The sequence below is a fragment of the Podarcis bocagei genome (assembly GCF_964188305.1).
Source record: "Podarcis bocagei genome assembly, chromosome: 2".
Lineage (NCBI taxonomy): Eukaryota > Metazoa > Chordata > Lepidosauria > Squamata > Lacertidae > Podarcis > Podarcis bocagei.
The window spans coordinates 87,482,915-87,503,847 of NC_138126.1; the positions used below are offsets into that span (position 1 = coordinate 87,482,915).

General features: G+C 42.5%; 1 long non-coding RNA gene across 1 annotated transcript; it reads right to left on the minus strand.

The window, feature by feature from the left end:
* Positions 1 to 11,721: 11,721 nt before the first annotated feature.
* Positions 11,722 to 20,914, minus strand: LOC308577962. Its single transcript, XR_014003789.1, has 3 exons — positions 20,504 to 20,914; positions 14,839 to 14,965; positions 11,722 to 13,118 (listed from the first exon to the last, which is right to left on the minus strand). It is a non-coding gene; the product is annotated as an uncharacterized lncRNA (long non-coding RNA).
* Between the last annotated feature and the right edge of the window lie 19 nt (positions 20,915 to 20,933).

Sequence of the window (20,933 nt, forward strand, 5' to 3'; positions counted from 1 at the left end):
CATCAATATTCTACAGACTAGTATTTTCACATGAAAGTACTTTTGTGCCATTCTGATGATTGGACTTTGATGCAAGAAGCTACTACCATAATAAATTTCTTAGTCCTTAAGGTGCTGCAAAACTGTTTCTGCCATGAAAGCTGGGGACTCTCTACAGCAATCCGCAATGTGTTGAGTAAACACATGGGGAGAAGCAGCAGTGAACATGCTAGCTCTGCCCCCCATTGTTGTTGCTTCCAACTTGTGAACGGTGAGCTTCTGAAGTGGGAGACTTCTGACCCCATAGAGGCTCCCCATGTGTTTTAAAAACCTGATTGTTGCAAACTTCTAAAATTTGTGGAGAGCATCCACAGTTCAGAAGGCTCCCTACTTCAGAAGTTCACCTTCCAGAATTTGGAGGGTGATGGGAACTGCAATGGGTAGCCAAGGTGATCCTTCTGTCTTCTACTATTTGAACTTCTGACCAAAACCATTCTCTGCTGGTTGAGCTTAGTGTTGTAAGCAGTCTCCCGACTTGGGTCTCCAGGTGTTAAAGCTCCAGATGATTGATACTGGGGAAGCTGCTCCTCTCAGTACTTGGATTCTGAGCCATTGATATCCATCACACAAGTACCAAACCCTCAGCTGGGCCCAGTAGCAGATGGGCAGCCAGTGGACAATGGATATGGCAAGGATACACCTGTGTTACGATTGGAGTGTTGTTGCAAACGGCCAAGCTGTTCTGCTTTAACTGGAACAGTCATTATTTCTTCCCTCAGTAGCCTGGTTTAATCCCAGCAGATGAAAGAAAAGCCTGGTTTTGTTCAAAGTAAAGGTCAAACAGAGACTGAAGAGCTGGTGACAGATTTCTAGATTCTAGTCTAGTTTGGTTTTGAAAATAAAAAATGGCTCATTTTACTCTCAGGGCCAAATTAGACCAGAAGCTAGTAATTCATGGTCAGAACTCCAAAGTCTCATCCCATTGGACTTTCATTCTGAAGCAGACTCTGTATTTATCCTCATTACCACATTAGAGCCATTTAGTGTGCTTGCGTGAAAAGCTCAATAGATCTACAGGGGAATTCCCCCGCCACACACACACATGTGGTAACATCCTTGGCATAAAACAGAGCCAATGAAAAACTGCTACCTTCCTCCATTGCTTCCACAGCAAAAATGGCCCCCTATTTGGCATATCCCCCTCAACTCTCAAACTCAGTGGGTGGAGGCAGATAAAGATCCAACTCACTGATGAGATTCATTTCCCCACCTTTATTTCATTTGGAGGGCTGGTTCAAATACAATTAAAATATAAAAACTGAGAGCACAAGCAGGCTGAGCAGGTCATTGTCTCTTCACCCACGATATCATAGAATCATAGAATTGGAAGGAGTCATGTGGGCCATGTAGTCCAACCCCCTGAAATGCAGGAATCTTTTGATTAACATGGGGCTCGAACCCTGATATTAAGAGTCTCATGCTCCACCAACTGAGCTACCTTGGGAGTATGTGTTAGCGTATGCAAATCAGTGCCCTCTTTCTTGGGTGATGTATTTTCTCTATCTCGGTAATGCCTAAGTAGCCACCCTGCGCACCCAAGGAGAAACTAAATAAATAAACATCAAACAAACAAACTAATAAATAAAACCCTCCCTCCTCCTATGATCCCAAATGTATGGAAGTTGGTTGTAGTCACCCAGAGATGAATGTGAAGGGGAAGCACTCTCTACATATTCAGACACTAGAGCAACAAATTGCAGAACCAACTGGCTCCTGAGAATTTCATATGTCATTTTTTCAAGAAATCAGCTCTTTCTGGTGATAAGGGAATCAGCTCCTCCCAATGGTTCAGTTTAGTTATTCTGACAGCTCTCAGCAGAAATCACCTCTTCTGGCAGGCACTTAAGGAGGTTCCCTGCAGAAAATGGCAATGTTGCTGGCACCCTGTATTTGCTGCTGGTTTTTCTTTTGTTTTTGAGGCATACACTGCTCAACTCACTGCTTTAAAATATTTTTCTTTTCTTTCCTTTTTGATATTTTTGCCTCTCCTAGGCTGGTGTCTCTTTTCTTGTCTTGCTAACAGTATAAAGTGTGCTTTGTTTTTGCAGATCAATATGTTTTTGCTTTGGATGATAAAAGCGCCATCTCATTTGATTACATTTCCTTTGTAAAATCTTCCTCCAGTCTGGGAATAATGCCCATATGCTATTTGCAAAGCAGAGCTATGCCACAATGCTCATTTTAGGGAAAAGGCAGCAGAAATGGTGCCAGAAGAAAGCCACACTGATATGCTCAGAGTAGCCAAATGGTTGCCCATTCATCCTTGGTCTACTGTGTCCCTTCCCATGTCACACAAACAGGAGGACCACTCATTGTAGTCGCAATTTGTTCAGCACTTTGAGACAAGGGATGCTGAAGCTATCCAGTGCCAGATGTGGAAAAGAGCTTCAGGAACTCATAACAGCCTGCCTTAAAGTAAAGGTGAGGATTTAATCCTCTATATTCTTCTACTTCATGGATTGAAGTTCACATGGGAGAGAAATTGCTGGTTTCCCCGGCTGACAAATGGTTTCCATGGCCTGAGCAAAACTTTTGTCAGCCCAGGATCATGGGGCTTTGACAGCTAAAGCCACATCATTTGGGCTGCCAAAGTCCCCCAAAGCCTCTTAAAATTGGCCCTGTGGAATAGAATAGGCCTAGGTAACTCCATTACATTATACACGGCCTATTTCAAAGGATGCACGGGTGAAATTCCTTTCGATCTACTTGATAATGAAGAATCCCATCCTACCTATGTTCCTACTGTTCTCTTGCTTTCCCCCTGAGGACTATTTTCTCTATAGGAAAAAGATACTGTAGATGTTCAGTTGGAGGATAAGGCCAAAGGCTGACCCCTTGGGTTCATCCGTGTCAGGGGTGGCCTTTGACGTCTACCTCCTGATTTGGTCCCTGCAGCATATTTTTCTCACCTCTGTGGACACTAATGGCTCAACCAGTTGCTATCTGGGATAGAAAAAGGATTCTGAGACTGTCATTAATTTTTTGAAACCTCTTACTAGCTTGGAAATATTCCCCAAATTCTTTCACTTTTTCAAAGAAGAGCTTAGGTAATTGCAAAGTAAACCCAAGGAGAACTTTTGGATGCTGACCCATCTCTGTTTAAGGTTATTCATAATGATGACTCCTGCCAATATTTATCTCTCATCTACTGATGCTTTCATACTCACAGTGTCACAGTGAACACCTTTCTTTGATTCTGTTACTTATTAATGCTCTAACCTCTCGCTTTTTGTTTGCATGAAAACGATAAAAAAATTATTAAGAACCACACTCTATTGTATGTTCACATCTAGGGTGGGTGTCAAGTTCCACCCCTGCCAGAATCAGCTTCAGTTTTTGGATGACATGTTTTGCTGCTGAATGGGGCCTAGCAGAAGCTGCAGCAGCGTCTTGAGCATGTCTTGGAATGTGCAACAGTTCTGGTTGAGGCCAAATTATAGGGTGAATTTGCATGATTTTACACCTCCCTGATTTGAACCACACTGCCAGCAGAGCACAACTAGATCAGGACCCTCAGAAAAATCTCATATCACTCTTTTTCTGTACTCTTACTTTTCCATACACTATAGATCTATATATTTTTAGTGTTTCTCAAAGGCTGTTCACAAAGGCTGTTCACACATTACACTGGACATGGGTACAACTTGTGTGAACGAGTGCACACTTGTTCATCTGTGTACACAGGTACACTGACTGTACACTTCTTGACTATTACATGTGAATTTCAGTATGGATATACAGCTTGTCTATTTGTGTACACAAGTACAGGGAATGTACACCCACTGAATGTAATGTATGGATGCCCCTTTCTCTACTCTAGTCCATGGTATTTGCAAGAAGGACTACGCACAATAGTTTTGCTGTTGCTGTTCAAATAGAGCATGCCTTCAGAGAGGTGGAGAATAGCACTCAGGTGATCCAATCCTTGCTATATGAGCCATATTCTTAGCCGAGGTCCATACAATGAATGAAAAAGCCTTTTCCAGAGCAGAGTTGCTGAGTTTCACTAATTTCTAAATGATGCAGCTTGCACCATAATTCTGTATCAGAGAGACTGAACTTAATTATATGTTATGCTCTCAGCAGGCAGGCAAGTTCCATGGGATCAGTGCCACCACTTTATGAGCTGGGGTTCACATTCTTGGATGACGCTTCACACAGCTGAGCCTAGCAAATGGTGTGTTTTCAACAAATAACTCTTTCACAAGGAATGACACACTGCTGTTTTTCTCTGCACATCAAGCCTTCACAGCTTATGACCCACCCAGATCAACACAACACATCGGGCTATTGTTTTGAAGAAGAAAACGTTTTGCAATTGGCTTCTCTTCACTCTCACATGCTACTAACCAAGGTTTCTTGGCCTTGAAAATTTATGCTATGGTGGCAAATGGTGGGAGAAGATCAAGGATTCTAGGAATTCAGTTACTGACAGCACTTACTTACCTAGCAACCACAGCATATGTTAGCCTCTAAATCCAGATCCTGTTTTCCTCTGTGATCTTTGTGTGCATATCCTGTCATTTGACAGTCATAAATCTACTCGATTCCAAGGACATATATCTGCGTAACCTCTGACAGCTTGTCACCTAGAACAATCATGCCACTTTTTATCACAGGGCTTCAGACAAGCGACTTTGCCTGGCTGACCTTGACTTCTGTTTGCACTTAGGAAAGGTTTAGAGAAAGTGCAGCGTTTGGTTATTATATATAAAGTAGCATGAAATGGAAGAAAAACAAGCTTGGTATGAATTTTATGGCAGCATTGTCAAAGCTGTTTAAGCAAGTTATATGGTTGGCCTGTCCTGGAGCATTTTTCCTCCTCAGTTATCATCAGGCTTCTTCCAATAAATATATATTCATAGTATTATTGTGTTATTAGTTCCACCAGTTTGAAAAGTAGAAAATATGAAGCTTGTAGGTTATGACAGAAAATAATTCCCTAGTACAACCTTGATGGCAGAAAGTGAGGAGGAATTAAAGAACCTTTTATTGAGGGTGAAAGAGGAGAGCGCAAAATATGGTCTGAAGCTCAACATCAAAAAAACGAAGATCACGGCCACTGGACCCATCACCTCCTGGCAAATAGAAGGGGAAGAAATGGAGGCAGTAAGAGATTTTACTTTCTTGGGCTCCGTGATCACTGCAGATGGTGACAGCAGTCACGAAATTAAAAGACGCCTGCTCCTTGGGAGAAAGGCGATGGCAAACTTAGACAGCATCTTAAAAAGCAGAGACATCACCTTGCCAGCAAAGGTCCGTATAGTTAAAGCAATGGTTTTCCCAGTAGTGATTTATGGAAGTGAGAGCTGGACCATAAAGAAGGCTGATCGCCGAAGAATGGATGCTTCTGAATTATGGTGCTGGAGGAGACTCTTGAGAGTCCCATGGACTGCAAGAAGATCAAATGTATCCATTCTTAAGGAAATCAGCCCTGAGTGCTCACTGGAAGGACAGATTGTGAAGCTGAGGCTCCAATGCTTTGGCCACCTCATGAGAAGAGAAGACTCCCTGGAAAAGACCCTGATGCTGGGAAAGATGGAGGGCACAAGGAGAAAGGGACGACAGAGGATGAGATGGTTGGATGGTGTTCTTGAAGCTTCCAGCATGAGTTTGATCAAACTGCGGGAGGCAGTGGAAGACAGGAGTGCCTGGCATGCTCTGGTCCATGGGGTCACGAAGAGTCGGACACGACTAAACGACTAAACAACAACAACAATTCCCTAGTACCATGATTAGGGTAATAAGAGGAAAATGGCAGAGAGGACATGAGAGCAATACTACCCAATAACCCTCAGTTCAGGGGAATTTGAAATATATATATATATATATTCATAAAACTAGGATACCCATTGTGGCCTAACTGGAGTGGGGGAATGGAGTAGGAAGTGAAGCCCAGAAAAAGAAAGGGAAGGGGAAATAGGCTGTATATTTAAATATGAACACTGCTTATTAAAGTCAGAGGGAGATTATTCATTCATCTCCCTGTTAAATGAGAACTGTAAAATTTTCATTGGCTTTAGTATACTGTACTAGGACTTTTTTTATTTAAAAAAATGGATAGATATTTGTTCTGGAAGAAATACTGACATGCAGTAATTAGGTTCTGTGCCAGGTTGTAATTTGACATCCAAATATTGTGGCATTTCATAGAAAGGAAAAAATCTGAAACTTTCAATTGGCAGAGAAAAACACAATCCCACACTTCCCATTGAAGCAGTTTACTTTTTTAATTAAATTGGATGACTGAGCTGAAAACAAGAAGGTACATTCCAGTACAAACCATAGCAGCCAACTCCTAGTGGCTGATGTCTCTCCAGCCGCCCCCCAAATAAAATACTTAGGGAGCTGTCCCACACCCCCCCAGTTGATGGGTATTGCCATTTGAATGGTGTGTGTGTGCTGTGTCTTGGGCTTACCAATATTTTATTCAAGTTGGCACCCCTGATACAAACAAATGTCACGCATTACACACACAGCAAAGAGAAATGAAATGCACAAGTATAAGAGGAGTGATAACTGGCAAGGCAAAAGGATGAAACTCAAAGAGTATGCATGAGACTTTTTTCTTTCTTTCAAAAGCCCTTAATGCAAAGCTGAATTTGAGCCAGGCTTCAGAAGAGCTTAGCTCCAGCACCCATTTTCAATGCTAGTACTCAACCCCCAAAGACATGGCCTGGGATGTTAAGGAATGTATATTTTCTGATAAGCAGAATAATCTCCTAACTCCTTCTAGCATCTTTTCCTTCCAGGCTTCTATTTTAAAAATGTACAAACGCCGGCAAAATTCTCCAGAGCCTGGCTTGGATGCGAACTTTGGGGGCTTGTGAAAGCCCAGCTCAAATGAGAAGTAAGCTTTTAAAGCCTCCTAAATTCTTAGTCAATGAAGATCAAAGCAATTCCTCCCCATCATCATTCATTCCTCCTAGCCTTCACTGTCCCCATCCCAGCTATTCCGACCCAACGTATTTGCTCTCTTCCCTTCAGGTAGCTCGCAAGGGAGGTAAGTGGAAGCACAATCAGCATTTGCTGGGAAAGGGGAAGGATTTCCCCCTATTTCTCTCCTTTTCTGGGTAGCAACATGGCACGATAAGGGACCATAGTTATGTAATTCTTTTGAGGGTTTCTTCACTGTGCAATTTGCATGTGAGGAAAAGGGGGGAAATATATTGGGGCATGGGTTAGGAAGGCTTTGGGGGATGGGAAGGGCTGGTCGAATGCCTAGACTAGCTCAGACAAACAACAACACTGGACTTTTCTGATTTTATCAGGGACATATCTGTGCTGACCTGAACACAGCTGTGGAAAACTCACCCATCACTCCCTCTCTCTCTCTGTCCGTCTCTCTCTCTCTCTCTCTCTCTCTCTCTCTCTCTCTCTCTGGTCTAACCAGTGCTTTTTTTTCTAAAAAAAATGTTTAGGGGTACTCTCATTTTGACTCAAGAATATCACCATTTTGTAGTTCAAATTGGGAAAAATAAATACAGTAAATGGACAAAAGTACAAAGATTCACAAAACGTTTAGGGGTATGTGTATCCCTGTGTACCGCCAGAAAAAAGCACTGGGTCTAACCTTGTTACAGCTTGTGGTTTGTGAGAAGAGAACTTAATCACAGGCCTTGACTCAGACAACATGCTAAGCCAAACCTTGGCTTAGGTCAATGCAGGTCAACTGGGAAGAAGCAAAGTGGTTAGGAAATCCTCTCTGGCTGCTTGCACATTCCCAGAGTTTTATGAACCGAGCCTGAGTGTGGCTTCTAAATGGCTTCAGCTCCAATACGTTTTTCTTGCCTGCTTTTCCAAAACTGCATACTACATTCAAATATATTTAAGATAGCAACATTCATTTCACATGCTTTCATCTAGCTGCTAACATACCTGTAACTTCCCTACTTCAGTGCCTACTTGACAGCAGCTTTTATAGACAAAATCCAACACTAAATGTCAGTGAGCACACTGAAGATAACTGCTGGGAACAGTCTGGTAAAAGGCTATTGCCCTCCTTGTTTCTGAATCAATTGACCGTAGCAATTCAGCAGCAGTCAAGGACAGTTAGAGGTCACAATGACATAAGGCAGGCAGTTCTTCAATACTGCTAACAAAAGTTTAATTTTAACTTCTTTGAACTCTGATTGCAAAGGTGAAATTTTATTGGCATTTCACACTAAATAAAGAAGTATGACTAATCTCTCACCTACTTCCAGTGTGTCTTCCTTAATTTATACTTACTGAAACAGAAAACAGCCTTTTAAACTACAGAAAATTTGGTGACTAGAAGCATGAGGTCTGCATCATTGAAAATGGACCTACTTCTTCATCAAAAATAAATCCCATGCCTCTGCTGATGACCCAAATGTGCTCCACAAACAGGTCATTATCCTTACAAAAACAAGTTATGATTACCTTGTATTCTGAAAACATGCATTTTTTCCCTGTCAAATAGAGATCCTTTTCAGATCAATTTGCAGAATCATTTAGGTACTAGATATAAATCCATACCAATAAGTAATGTTAGCTAATGTAGTCAACCTTAGATTTCATTCCCCTTCCCCACCCTTTGTTCGTCTAATGCATTAACACCATATTTTAAAGGAAATGTATAACAATTAAAATGTAATTATCCAATGAAAAGAACAGCATCAACAAATTATCTGAATAAACAAAGCTTGTAACCAACTATGTTCTGCTCAGAGTTGACTCATTGAAGAAGAAGAAGAGGAGGAGGAGGAGGAGTTTGGATTTGATATCCCGCTTTATCACTACCCTGAGGAGTCTCAAAGCAGCTCACAATCTCCTTTCCCTCCCTCCCCCACAACAAGCACTCTGTGAGGTGAGTGGGGCTGAGAGACTTCAAAGAAGTGTGACTAGCCCAAGGTCACCCAGCAGCTGCATGTGGAGGAGTGGGGAAGTGAACCTGGTTCACCAGATTACGAGTCTACCGCTCTTAACCACTACACCACACTGGCTCTCTATTGAAGTGAATGGTGCTAAATTAGTCGTGTCCATTCAATATGATGGGTCTGCTCTAACATTGGATACAACCAAAATGCTGGATATAGCCCCAAATCCCCAGAATGGCTACCATCTTGGACATCATAGCTTAAAGAAAAATGTGAAAGAGGAGAGAAAAATAAAATGAAGAAAGAAAAGGAGGAGTGGTGTTGGTGGTGGGGAATATGTTGCATATGAGTGAACTGGATGTGGAAATAACATGGTTGCCAAACAGATTTCCCCCCTGTATATCCCTTTCAATTATAGCATTTTTGTATATTAAAAAAGATGCAACTAGAACAGTTTAAAATTTGCAAAACATCACAATTTGTGTATAAGGATGACATAGAGAAATGTATCATCACATATTATCCTTGATAATGTTATAAAGCACAACCTCCTTTCCCCTTTTCTCTCTCTTCTTTCCCGTGCTCCTTTCCTCCTAATTACATTTCAGCTTATGCCCTTGTAAACTGTCCATAACATTAGATTTATCATTTAAATAAAAACAGTAAAAAAATATATTGGCAAACAAATACCATCCAATGCATTTCTGTCTTCCAGTAATAAATGGCTGCCATCTTTACACAAAGTGCCATGCAGCATTAACTTTTGCGGAATGAATATCTGGCCAAAGCAGCAATATTGCTCTTCAAGATTACCTTCCATAATTGGAAAGTTATTCCTTTACAGTTGTTATGTTTTTAATTTTTCAATTCCCAACAATAAGCATCTTGCACAGTACCCAATATTTGCTTAGTATCTGTGTATTATTATTTTTAAATGCATCTTTTTCTAAGTCAAGTCCATGCTCGTTCTGAGCCACTGTCTATAAAATGAGAGTCTGTGTTCCCCATTCTCTAAAACAGGGAATTTTTCAAAAAGAAACATTCCTCAAATCACCCTGATTCTCCTCTTTATTTGCCCTCCATGCAGAGCTAATCCACACCCCTATTAAATGTTTCTACTGGTTCTGTATTATTATTTTCAGCACAGCTCTGAGTTCCATTTAATAATACAAATAGCATTATAAAAGTAAACCCCCCATCCCATGGACAATGGCATCAGCCCTTCATACATGAATTTGAAACTAATAAATGATATCCATCTGAGCCCATCCACTAGCAGAATGGACTTCCACTCATGCAATAGGACTTCTTCCTTACCTCACCCTTTAGCCTCCTGCTTGCCCACCAAATCTGTTTTGTTAAGGTTGGGGGACTCTCTGAAAGAGATCTGGAGTGTGGGATAGTGGTCTGCTGGTGGAGGAGAGGAAGCGAAAATTCACTTGCAAAACATTGGCTATCATCCACTGTGTCTATCTAGGTACTCAGAGGTTGCTGGTATCTATCACAAGGATATAATTCTCTAGAGCAATAGCTTTTGGGAACTTGCAATCCTCTTCCAACAACAAGAGCTAATGAGCTTAGCACCAAGAACAGGTATATTTTGTCCCAAATATTCTAGCACCAAATTCACTGGCTGAAACTGGGTGTTAATGGTGAGGGTAGTTTCCTGAGGAAAGGTGCTGAAGGCTTTAGAACTTCTCTTTCTTTCATATATTATTTGTTACAAGAGCACAGTTTTCGTCTTTTTTCCCCCCTGAGAGTGAGGCAAAATACAGCTAAGCATATTTGGAGGATAAAGGAAGATGGGCAATTTTATGAGATAAAAGGAAGACAGAGAGAGAAAGATAGTTAATAAGAGAAGGTGAAGGAGATAAAATACAGAAAGTCACCTTACAGATAAAAGATTTGAATATATCACTCTTCTTGCTCTGAATTCAGCCATGTTTACAAGAAAGGCATCAATCCCCTGCTCCCTATATTATTCATCGCAGTTCTTGAATTATATTAGAGACTGTAGGTTTCTCATTACTTTATTTTAGAGGCGCACTTATAGCATTAGATGGTAGATGAACACATTAGAATCTATTCTGGACAACAGCCATACAAGAAATATGTAAAATAACTAAGCAAGTAATAGACATCACCCCAGAATTGGCCCTACTAAACATCTTCCAAGACAACAATGCCCATTTACACCACAAAGAACTCATAACCCACCTGCTCTCAGCAGCCAGAAACACCATAACCAGACACTGGAGAGACCTGTCAGGAGTAAGCATGGACCAATGGTACCAAATAGTATGGGAAACAGCCCTACTAGAAAAATTAACTAATAAACTGAAACTGACACGGGGACAAACAGAAGAAGACGCCTTCACCCCGGTATGGCTCCCCTTTATCACATACACAGCCCAACAGGACAGTGACAATAATCCACCAACAGCATACAAATCAATATGGCTAACCTGATCCAAAACACCCACCCACCTCACCCACACACGAAAACAAAGATCACCACAGCCAATCCCAAGCAAACAATCACACCCTAGGCCAACCCCAACCTCTCTCACCACCAAAGGAACACAAGTGAACAAGCAACGCTGACACCAAACTCTACATACATTAAACATAATAGAAACACCTCCACCCGACCCCACCCCTACCCATCTTCCCTCTCTCCACCCCCTTCTTTTTTCTTTTTTCTTTTCTTCTCCCCCTAATGCCTCAACAAATGAAATGGATTTGTAAAAATGTTACATGGGGGGGGAATACGAGGCACTACACTTCTGTAAAACAAGAAAATCCTGAATAAAATATATATTGAAATTGGAAAAAAAGAATGGAGTCTAATGAAAAGAATGAACTCAAACAGGGCAAAGGATAGACCATAGATTTAGGAACTATAATGTGATATAGTAAGGATTGGATCCATATCATAAGGATGGTGTGGTTTACATATGCCATGTTCACATCCCACCCCTCTTTGGCAGCATTAAAACTGGGCTGATCACATGTGGCAGAATGAGGTGAGATGCAAGTGATGAAATTATGGGGTGCCAAATGTACTATACTACTTTAGACTAAAGAAGTGTGGGGTGTCACATTTTAGATGATCTTTGGCATTGACCCAATAACCCACCAGCTAGGTAGATTTTTTACACAGGGATAATTAAAAATGGCATTCCTTCCACAAGAAGCGGTACAATGCCTTTTCTGTTCTCAGAATTCTGCAGCCTTATTCTGCAGACCAGGCCACCCTGAGATGACCTAGGAGGCACATGCTTTGTTGTTCTAATGATGAGCAAGAGCTGAATAACAATCTCTAAAAGTGATCTGGTGGGTTCATGGAAGGTTCTGGAGGGGTTGTTGTGGGAGTTAGTGGTACACTAGTTCTCAGTTGCTTGGCAAGAGGAACAGGAGTCGTGGAAGAGTGTCACATCTGAAGGAATGGTCTTGTGAAGGAGGAATTCAACATTTTTCTGTCTCTGCTGTTGAGTGTCCAACCTTTCTCAATCAATGGATTTAATCTGCCTTGTGACTTTAAGTTGTCATTGGTAGGATACCTGTTGTTTTCTAATTATATTTTGAGAAAATCATTATTGATATTCGCAGAGCCTGTGAACCCTGTCATAGTGCACCGTTATAACTCCTATTCGTGGGGAGCTAATCCTATGAGGCTTGATTAACTCTTGCATAGCTTTCCTCATGGAAAGTGTTTTTGCAGCATGCAAGGGCTTAGGTGTAGAAAGCAGATTCACAATATGATAAAGTAAGGGATTTAAAAAGAAGGGTCTCTGACTTCTTTGGTTTGCTTTGCTTGTACCACTCTGTTACTCAGCATAAATGGGGAAGGGCCATAGCTCAATGGTAGAGCAGTTGCTTTGCATGCAGACTGTCTCAGGCTTAATGCCTGGCATCTTCAGGGAGGTATGGAAGACTTGTCTGAAATCCTGGAGATTCAGTGTCAGTCAGTGTGGACAATATTGAATTAGGTGGACAAGTGATGGGACACAGTCTGAGGCAGCTTCTTATGTTCCCATGTACATGGATGGTAGTGGTAACAAAGCCAAACTATTTGTGTTGTTGTATTTGATCTCTTTCTGAGCCTAGTCTTACAAATTGGGCCTGAGGGTATATTTGTTCTTTCACCAGCTCTTGTGGAAAACATCATCAAAGTGGTTTTGTGTTTGAAGAACTTTGAATAGCACCGTAGGGATCTTGGGCAAGGTCTTGGACTCTCTAGGGAAAGCAAAACAAAGGAAGTTGGTTAGTGTCAAGGAGCTGTTAGGCAAGCACAGGTCATCCACGGGGCAGGAAAGACCATGAGGCAATTCACTTTTGTAGTGGTTGGGAGTTACTCGTGCGTAATCCTGCTCTGTTTGAGCATCGGATTGCCTGGTTAAACCCTCCGGACTACGCAGCCCATATTTGCGTGGCTGCCCTTAGTCACTCGTAGAATCTGTCTGTGGGAGTTTCTTAAAGCGTTGCCAACATAAGAGTTGTTTGACACCCAATCGTTTCCGCCTCTCACTGCGCGGGAGTCTCCTGCGCAGGGTGGGCGTGGGCAGCGGGGTGCTTGGGCTCTCCTCGCTAACTTCCAACGAAGAGTCCTGGAGCCCCTGCACCTCCCTGTCCCGTTGCTCTCCTGGATCCATGGTGTTACACTCATTCTCTTCCCCTTCTTCCCGGCTAAGTCTCCCTCTAGCGCTTGGACCTTCCCCTGCAGAATCAGAGACCCTCTCCTTCTCCCGTGCCTCTGATGGCAGTTCCCTGACAGCTTTTATTCACAGAAAGTAACAACACAGCAAGAGGTCCTCTAGGTTGTCCCATCTAGCTGGAGACATTGCTGAAGCTGACCACTGGCTCTGCCTTTCCCCTCTAGCCTCTCACTCCCTTCCAAGCCTACCTGGGCCTGTCTGGCCCATTGCTCAGCAACGTGTAGGACTCACCTGAAGTGGGGTGTTGGGGAAGAGAAGAGCCAGCAGGACTGGGACTGTCCTGCTGCTGGGTAGAGGGGCCACCTCTGACTCCTCTCTGTCTTAGTCTGGGCTCACACTGAGACTCTAAGCCTCAAGGCCTGTCATGGGCGGGTCTCCTTCTTCTGACCCCCCTACTGATCACTCAAACCTCCTGCTTCTAGCACCTCCCAGCTCATCCTTTCCTCAGACTGCTGCCCAGTGTCACAGTGCCATCATCCGGGGTCTAAGTCTTCTTCTTTTGTGTCCTCCCTGGGGGACTCTTGGGCAGGTGGTGCCCACCACTCTTCCTCATCCAGCCAGTTCCTGACAGGTGGTGACTTGACTGCTGCCAAAAATAATCCTGCAGCTCTGACTCGTTGCAGCCATAGCATGTGAAAGCAACCACAAGGAACAGCCTATTGATGTGTGGCGCTAGTATGTGAACTAACCATGCAATCCCATGGGTCTACTTGGTTGTGACTTAGGTGCATTATGGTTGTGACGCAAAACCCAGACCAAATGGAATTGGGGTTTGGTGGCAGACATATTGCCAAACTACCATAAACTGAACCTTTGTTGCATCCTCCATAACACTGATTATGCCAGCTTCCTGCCACTATTCCTTGATTTGTGCCATGAAATCAAGGCTAATAAATCCAGGGGTACTGTTTCACTAAATGCATTCATTCGGGGTGATTTCAGAATCTACACACCCAAAGCAAATCTGTTGAAACGTCCCATATTCTAATCTGTTAAAATCTCAATTAATGGCACCACTGAGGCATGTCTCTGATCCAGAAAGCAAGTGTATAAGCCCCCGCCCCCACCATGGTATCATACTCTGTGCCTCTGTGCAGCAGGGGTTGTTGTTGTTGTTTTTAACCTTATCAGCAAAGGAGCTCAATTGAAGCCGAATGTTTCATTTGGAAGAAAATAAATAAATAAATAAATAAATAAATAAATAAATAAATAAATAAATAAATAAATAAACGTGCACCTACCTTCTTTACAGTCTAAGCAACACCTCCGTTCAATTTTCAGACTCGTTTTCAAGGTGACTATTCCCTGTATCTTTCTTTCATAGGCTACTGCTCTTTTTTTTCGTCGATGCCAAAGAATTTATTTTGTCTAGAAGACAACACTGGAATTTTAAAGCCGTAATGAGACTGCAGAGGTTTTTCTAATCGGACTCATTAACTACATTTCAAATTGAAAGGAAATTCTTTTGCTTTGGGGGAAGGTCACTTGTACATTTATTTCACACACACACACACAGAGAGAGAGAGAGAGAGAGAGAGAGAGAGAGAGAGAGATCAGATATCTCGTTATCCAGTGGAAAGTCTTGTGGTGAAATGCAACTGCAATTTACAGCTGGGCTATTTGCACTAGGACAGTTAAAGCAGTGTTAATGTTTCATTAACTAGCTCTTACATTCCAGACTGAGATGGGTTGTAATTTAGCTTAAGCAACATGGGAAGTAGAAATTGGTGCTCAGAGCACCATTTCCAAGGCATGAGTTTTTAGTCATTTCTTCCTTTCTTCCTTGGCTGAAATGCCGTGACTTTCTACAACAGGGGTGGAACTTTATCAAACACATTGTGTATCAGGGATAACTAACAGGGTGCCCTCTAAATGACAGTGGGACTGCAGTTCCCTTCAGGCCCAGTCAGCATCGCCAGTGGTCTGGGATGATGGCAGTTGTAGTTTGAAAACATCTGAAGGGCATTGTATTGGCTTCTGCTGCTCTACAGCATGATTACACCATGTTTTCCCACATAGGTTCCCTGTTAGACATTTTAGCAGAGCAGCTAAACCTAAAATTGTGTACTTTGGGCTAGAAGTATGATGTATGGCACACGTATTGGGCCAAACACACACAGAGAGAGAACCCAACAAGCAATGTCTCCTTGGAGCAGGAGAGTGAAAACTGTTTACAGTGGTATCTTGGGTTACATACGCGTCAGGTTACAGACTCCGCTAACCCAGAAATAGTGCTTCAGGTTAAGAACTTTGCTTCAGGATGAGAACAGAAATCGTGCTCTGGTGGCACGGCAGCAGCGGCAGGCCCCATTAGCTAAAGTGGTGCTTCAGGTTAAGAACAGTTTCAGGTTAAGAACAGACCTCCAGAACGAATTAAGTACTTAACCCAGGGTACCACTGTACTCCTGTCTTTAAGTTTTCTGCCCATTCTATGGTTCATTGGTTCAAGGAACCTGCAAGGAGCCTTCCAGCCTGCAGAGCCACTGCTATCTTCACACTACAGCCTCCAAGTCACCAAGGGTCACCCCTTTACAGAGCTGGACTGAGGGGTGAGCAGGGACCAGCTGCTTTTTTGTTTGAATCTATAACTTTATTCGAACCACTGCCCCAGGTCTCTGCCTGGGCCTGCCCCCTTGCTTCTTTCAAGATCTTGTGTTCTCCTCAAGTAAAGCTTCTTATTTCACGTCATTACTGATTTCTACTTTTCACATTTTATTTTTATAAGTAGAAAGAAAAACAATGAGAACAAACGCAGCATTAAAAAGTCTCTCTCCCACACACAAAGAGGCACATGAATTCACATCCCCTGTCAAAATGCAGAGTTGGGAACTAGGATTTACTCTAACTGGGCCACTGCATCTGAGAAAGGAAAGTCATCATCTTTGCTAGCCTTGTTTTCCCTGAAGGAGGCATTTATTGAGCTAATGCATGTTTCCAAACATGCCTTTCCTTGGTTGCTTTCTGTTGGGACTCTTCTCCCCTCCCCCCACTCACTTTTGCATCTTGGCCACCAGTCGAAGTTGCTGAAACAAAATGCATGAAGCTTTGTTTTCCCTTTTGCCTCAGTTAAAGGCGTAGCTGCTTCATAGAGACCTCAGTTATCCATTTTGGGTAAGACATTGCTTGTTCTTGGGCAGAGGGAAGAATCTCAGAAGCAAAGCTAGATACTGCTCAAGCCAACAAGAATTCCAGGTACTTTCTGTGCGAGTCTTTCCAGAAGTCAGCTCCACTTCACTGTGGGGAGGAGTTGCGGTGGACCACGTGGCCACCCACTCTCCCCCGGGGGGTGGGGGCGAAGTCCCACGTTGCCCGGGGGATCCCAGCCACGTCAGTGACTGGCCAGCCAATCCACTGCCTGGTGGGGGCGTGGCCGGGACAATTTAAGCAGAGGCGCGAGCCAGAGGGCTTCTTCTTGGCTTGCTTCCTCAATCTCCCGCCCTCCCTCCCTATTTTGCAGGTTTTCTTCATTGGTCTTACTATGGACCATGGTTGGTCGCCGTTGTGGGGCCTGGTAGGAATTTTCCCACTTGGCAAAATTAGCACAGGCCATTTGGTTTTCGCCTACCTCATAGCAATTGTCACAACTTTGTTAGGTTGGTGGTTAGGCATTGTTTGACCTTATGAGGGGGAAGGGGAGGTGTAGCCATCACCTGCCCCTCCAAGTTTAAGGGTATTCTGTTAAAGGAATCTGGGGATGTGGATCTTGTCCGAAGCCCGGGGCGGGGCCAGGGCCATAACACGACCCCGAGGGGAACACCTGGGGGAGCTCGAGTTGGTCTGCATCAACGGGGCTCCCCCTTCCGATGGTTTCCCCTTATTGGACTCCCTGCCCAACGGGCAAGAGCCAGATATAGTTGGGTCCATTCAATGCCTAAGCCAATACCGCTTACATTCTCTAATCAATAAAGTTGTGGCCAAAATTTGCCCAATAACATTAACCTAATATGTGTCCTTGTGTGTGTGTTATTCTTCAACGAGGGGGTGGTTTCAGGGTCTCGACACGCAACTAGTTTTTTCCAGGCTCTTCAAAGAGGCTACAAGGAAAGATGAAGTTAATGTGCACTGGACCTTCCCATTTTTTTCTTAGACCTGAGCCAAATGCCAGCAAAAAGCCCATTGCATGATGGGGTGGGGTGGGGAGGGAGAGGTGCCTTTCACTTCCTGCAACCTATATTGCATAATTTGTGTAATGCTCATTACCATGAGTACCCTAGAAAACATTTCCCATTTGATGTGAACAGTAGGAAGCTGGCTGAAAGCTAGCAATTAATTAGTGAAACACCATATGCTAATAGACATACAGCAGATGTGTGTACATGGGAGACCTCAATATAAAATTCCGCAATTGCAATTCAGGCAAGCAGAGAAACAAATTGTTGTGTCCAGAGAGTCTTTAGAAGGTAACGTGACTGCTTTTGCTCTCAGTTCTCAGGTGCGTTAAACCTTGGCGCTACATGCCAAAGTCAAACTAGATACTATGATGGCAGATTGGCAGCTGAGGGTTATATATTTGTATATTATTACTTGCAGTTCATCCATTAATAAACTGCATTTGTTCATTTATCAGTTACACTCATATCCCACAACTCTTTCCTAAGAAGTAACGAAAAGGAAGACGTGAAACTGAAATGGGTCAAAGTACACCAAAGGAGAAGGCCTTTCTCCCCCTCCTTCTGAAGAGAAATAAGAGGAGAGAGCCCAGAGACTATAGGGTCAAGGCAACCCATGGAATGACTCCTCTGGTATGTCAAACTGTTTATGATGAACACAAACTTACCACATTCACGCTTTCCCAAACAATATGGCAGCCTTCAAAAACTGCACTACTTTTAATTTTGCGGTGTAGTTTTCCAGCAATGTGGTGCTTTTCCTTCTCATAGTGGGCCAGGGGGAAGCTCCCCCCCTTTTTTTTACACAAGAGTTTCCTTACCAGGCTGTGGCCAATAGAGTTTCTCTCCTATTAGGTTCAGTGGATCTTAAACCCTGGGAAGCTAAGACTTTTGTGGACTACAACTTCTTTCACCTCTGTCTGGGGAATATGGGCAGGGAGCTGGAGCCCACAACATTTGGAAAACAGTATGCTCACTACCTATGCCTTGCACTGATGAGAAATGAAAACCTCTAATCACATTTGCATCTCTAAAGCTGTAAGTTAACCCAAGAGTTGTATGTATTATAATTAGCTGCATGTACATAAGGGGAAAAGAAGTGGAAATGTTATGAAAATGTTCATAATTCTGGATTTGATAGTGTAGTTCTTCAAAATATAATCTGTCTGTCTGTCTGTCTCTATCTCTCTGTTGATCCATAGCACATTTTGCTACAGATTTCGCCGCTGGAAACAGTATTATACTGGAAATTGCTGGGCAACCCATGTGAGTTTTGGTGAATTTCCTTAAAAATAGCTTAACAACTTTTGGCAAAAAAAGCTCAACCACTGGATTTTCACTTTTAGAAATATGGCAACCATAATACATTGTGCTGTGTGTTGATGACAAAATTTCCTTACCTGTGCTTTGCCAAGACATGAATTTCATTCTTCATTTAACACATGAACATTGACTTTATAAAGCTATGGTGGGGAGTAGTGGATTTGGCACAGTAATGTAGGACTGTAATTATTTATTTCTAACATTAATACCCCATCAGTAAAGTCAATAGTATCTTCTTTTAGCAGCTTGCAAATACAGTAGAAAATAAAAAGCACACATGCAGCACAAAACAAATCAAAACAACAATAAGAAAACACTAAAAAATTCAAATACTAATAATAGCCTTTTCACCAAGCTGCCTATAAAAAAGTAGAAACAGAACTATTTATTAAAGCTATGTTTGCTGCATACCTCCTTAATAAATTACCCACATAGATTTTTAATGCACAAATTGACTGAGCATAAACTTTTGCAATTTTAAAACTGTTTATAATATATAAAAAGAACCAGCCCTCCTGCTGGAGCAATCTGTCATAGAAAGGAATGAGAATGAACCTGTAACTGCTTGTGATATAAGATTCAGAGAAGTGCATAGTAAGTAGTGTAATACCAAGAACAAACCAGCAGAGGTCATCAAATCAGGAATAAATGAATGTAGGCAATGGGAGGAAAGAGAAAGTGGCAGACAGACAGACAGACAGACCAACAGACAGACAGACTGGGTTAGACAAGGAGACAGAGAATTAAAAAAAAATTAGTTGGGCATTCAGAAAGATGTTACTGTGAAGTCAGAGTCAAGAGAGCACCAAAGCCAATCAACAATTTGCACACGGCCAACTCAAGTCTAGCTAAATGGGACTGCAAGTCTCCGAGAGGTCAAAAATAAAAGGCAAACAATACAAAATTACATCAGCTGCAGTGGCCAAAATCATCCAGTAATAAGATCTGATTAATTGATTTGCCAGACTGGAGAACAATTCTGCTAGAACCTCCTGAAAATCAAACAACCATACAACATCAAAGCGAGTTTTACAAATAGAGTAATGATATGGGTCAAATAAGCCCTTTGTTTGCATTAAGGAAAAGAATTGCTTACGCATTCATTATTTAATTGAGCATCTACTGGAAACTGTTCAATTAACTCTGGCTTTTATCCTAAATGGAAACATTAATGAACAAGGGGGTTTGTTTTTGTTTTTGTCTGGTAGCCGCTGCAGGTTGTTCTAGGAAGACCCGATCACCCACCATTAGGCAGAGGGAGGTAGCTGCCTCAGGCAGGACATGCTGTGAGGGCAGTGGCAGCTTCCAGTGACACACCCACTCCACGAAAAGTATTTTAATGTTAAGAGGGGGATTCGCCTAATGAAGCCTTTCAGCGGAATACCTGTGTCTTCCACTCTAAATGTTGTTCAAAGAAATTTAGCACTTTCTAAAACAGAAAGTTATTCAAGTGAGCAATTAGTACCGCTTTTACCTTACTGGAGCCCTAACATTTCCACTGGCATTCACAGTTCCCATCTGGGCCTTCAGCTGGGTCATAAGGTCGCCTTGTTTTCAGGGGGCATGCTTGCCATTTGTTTTAGTCTCTTTGGTGTGCCGAACAATACATTTTGGAGAGGACAATGTGAGAGGCACTCGGGTAGCTTACTGGTAGAAGCAGAGGAACAAAGGATCCATGTCCTCATACTGAAGTAAGAAGCTAAGTGAAGTGAAAATGGTACCATTAGTGGTCAGGAAGTTTGGGGTTTAACTAGAGAGGGATTTCACCATTACTTTAGATTTGTGTTTTTTAAGTGCCTTGGCATTGCCTATTTTGAACTAAGATTCAACAGGCAGTACGCTCAGTCTCCAAACCAGGAAGGGGCAGACAAGGAGTGCCATGTTGGCCTTTACCTCAGGCAACA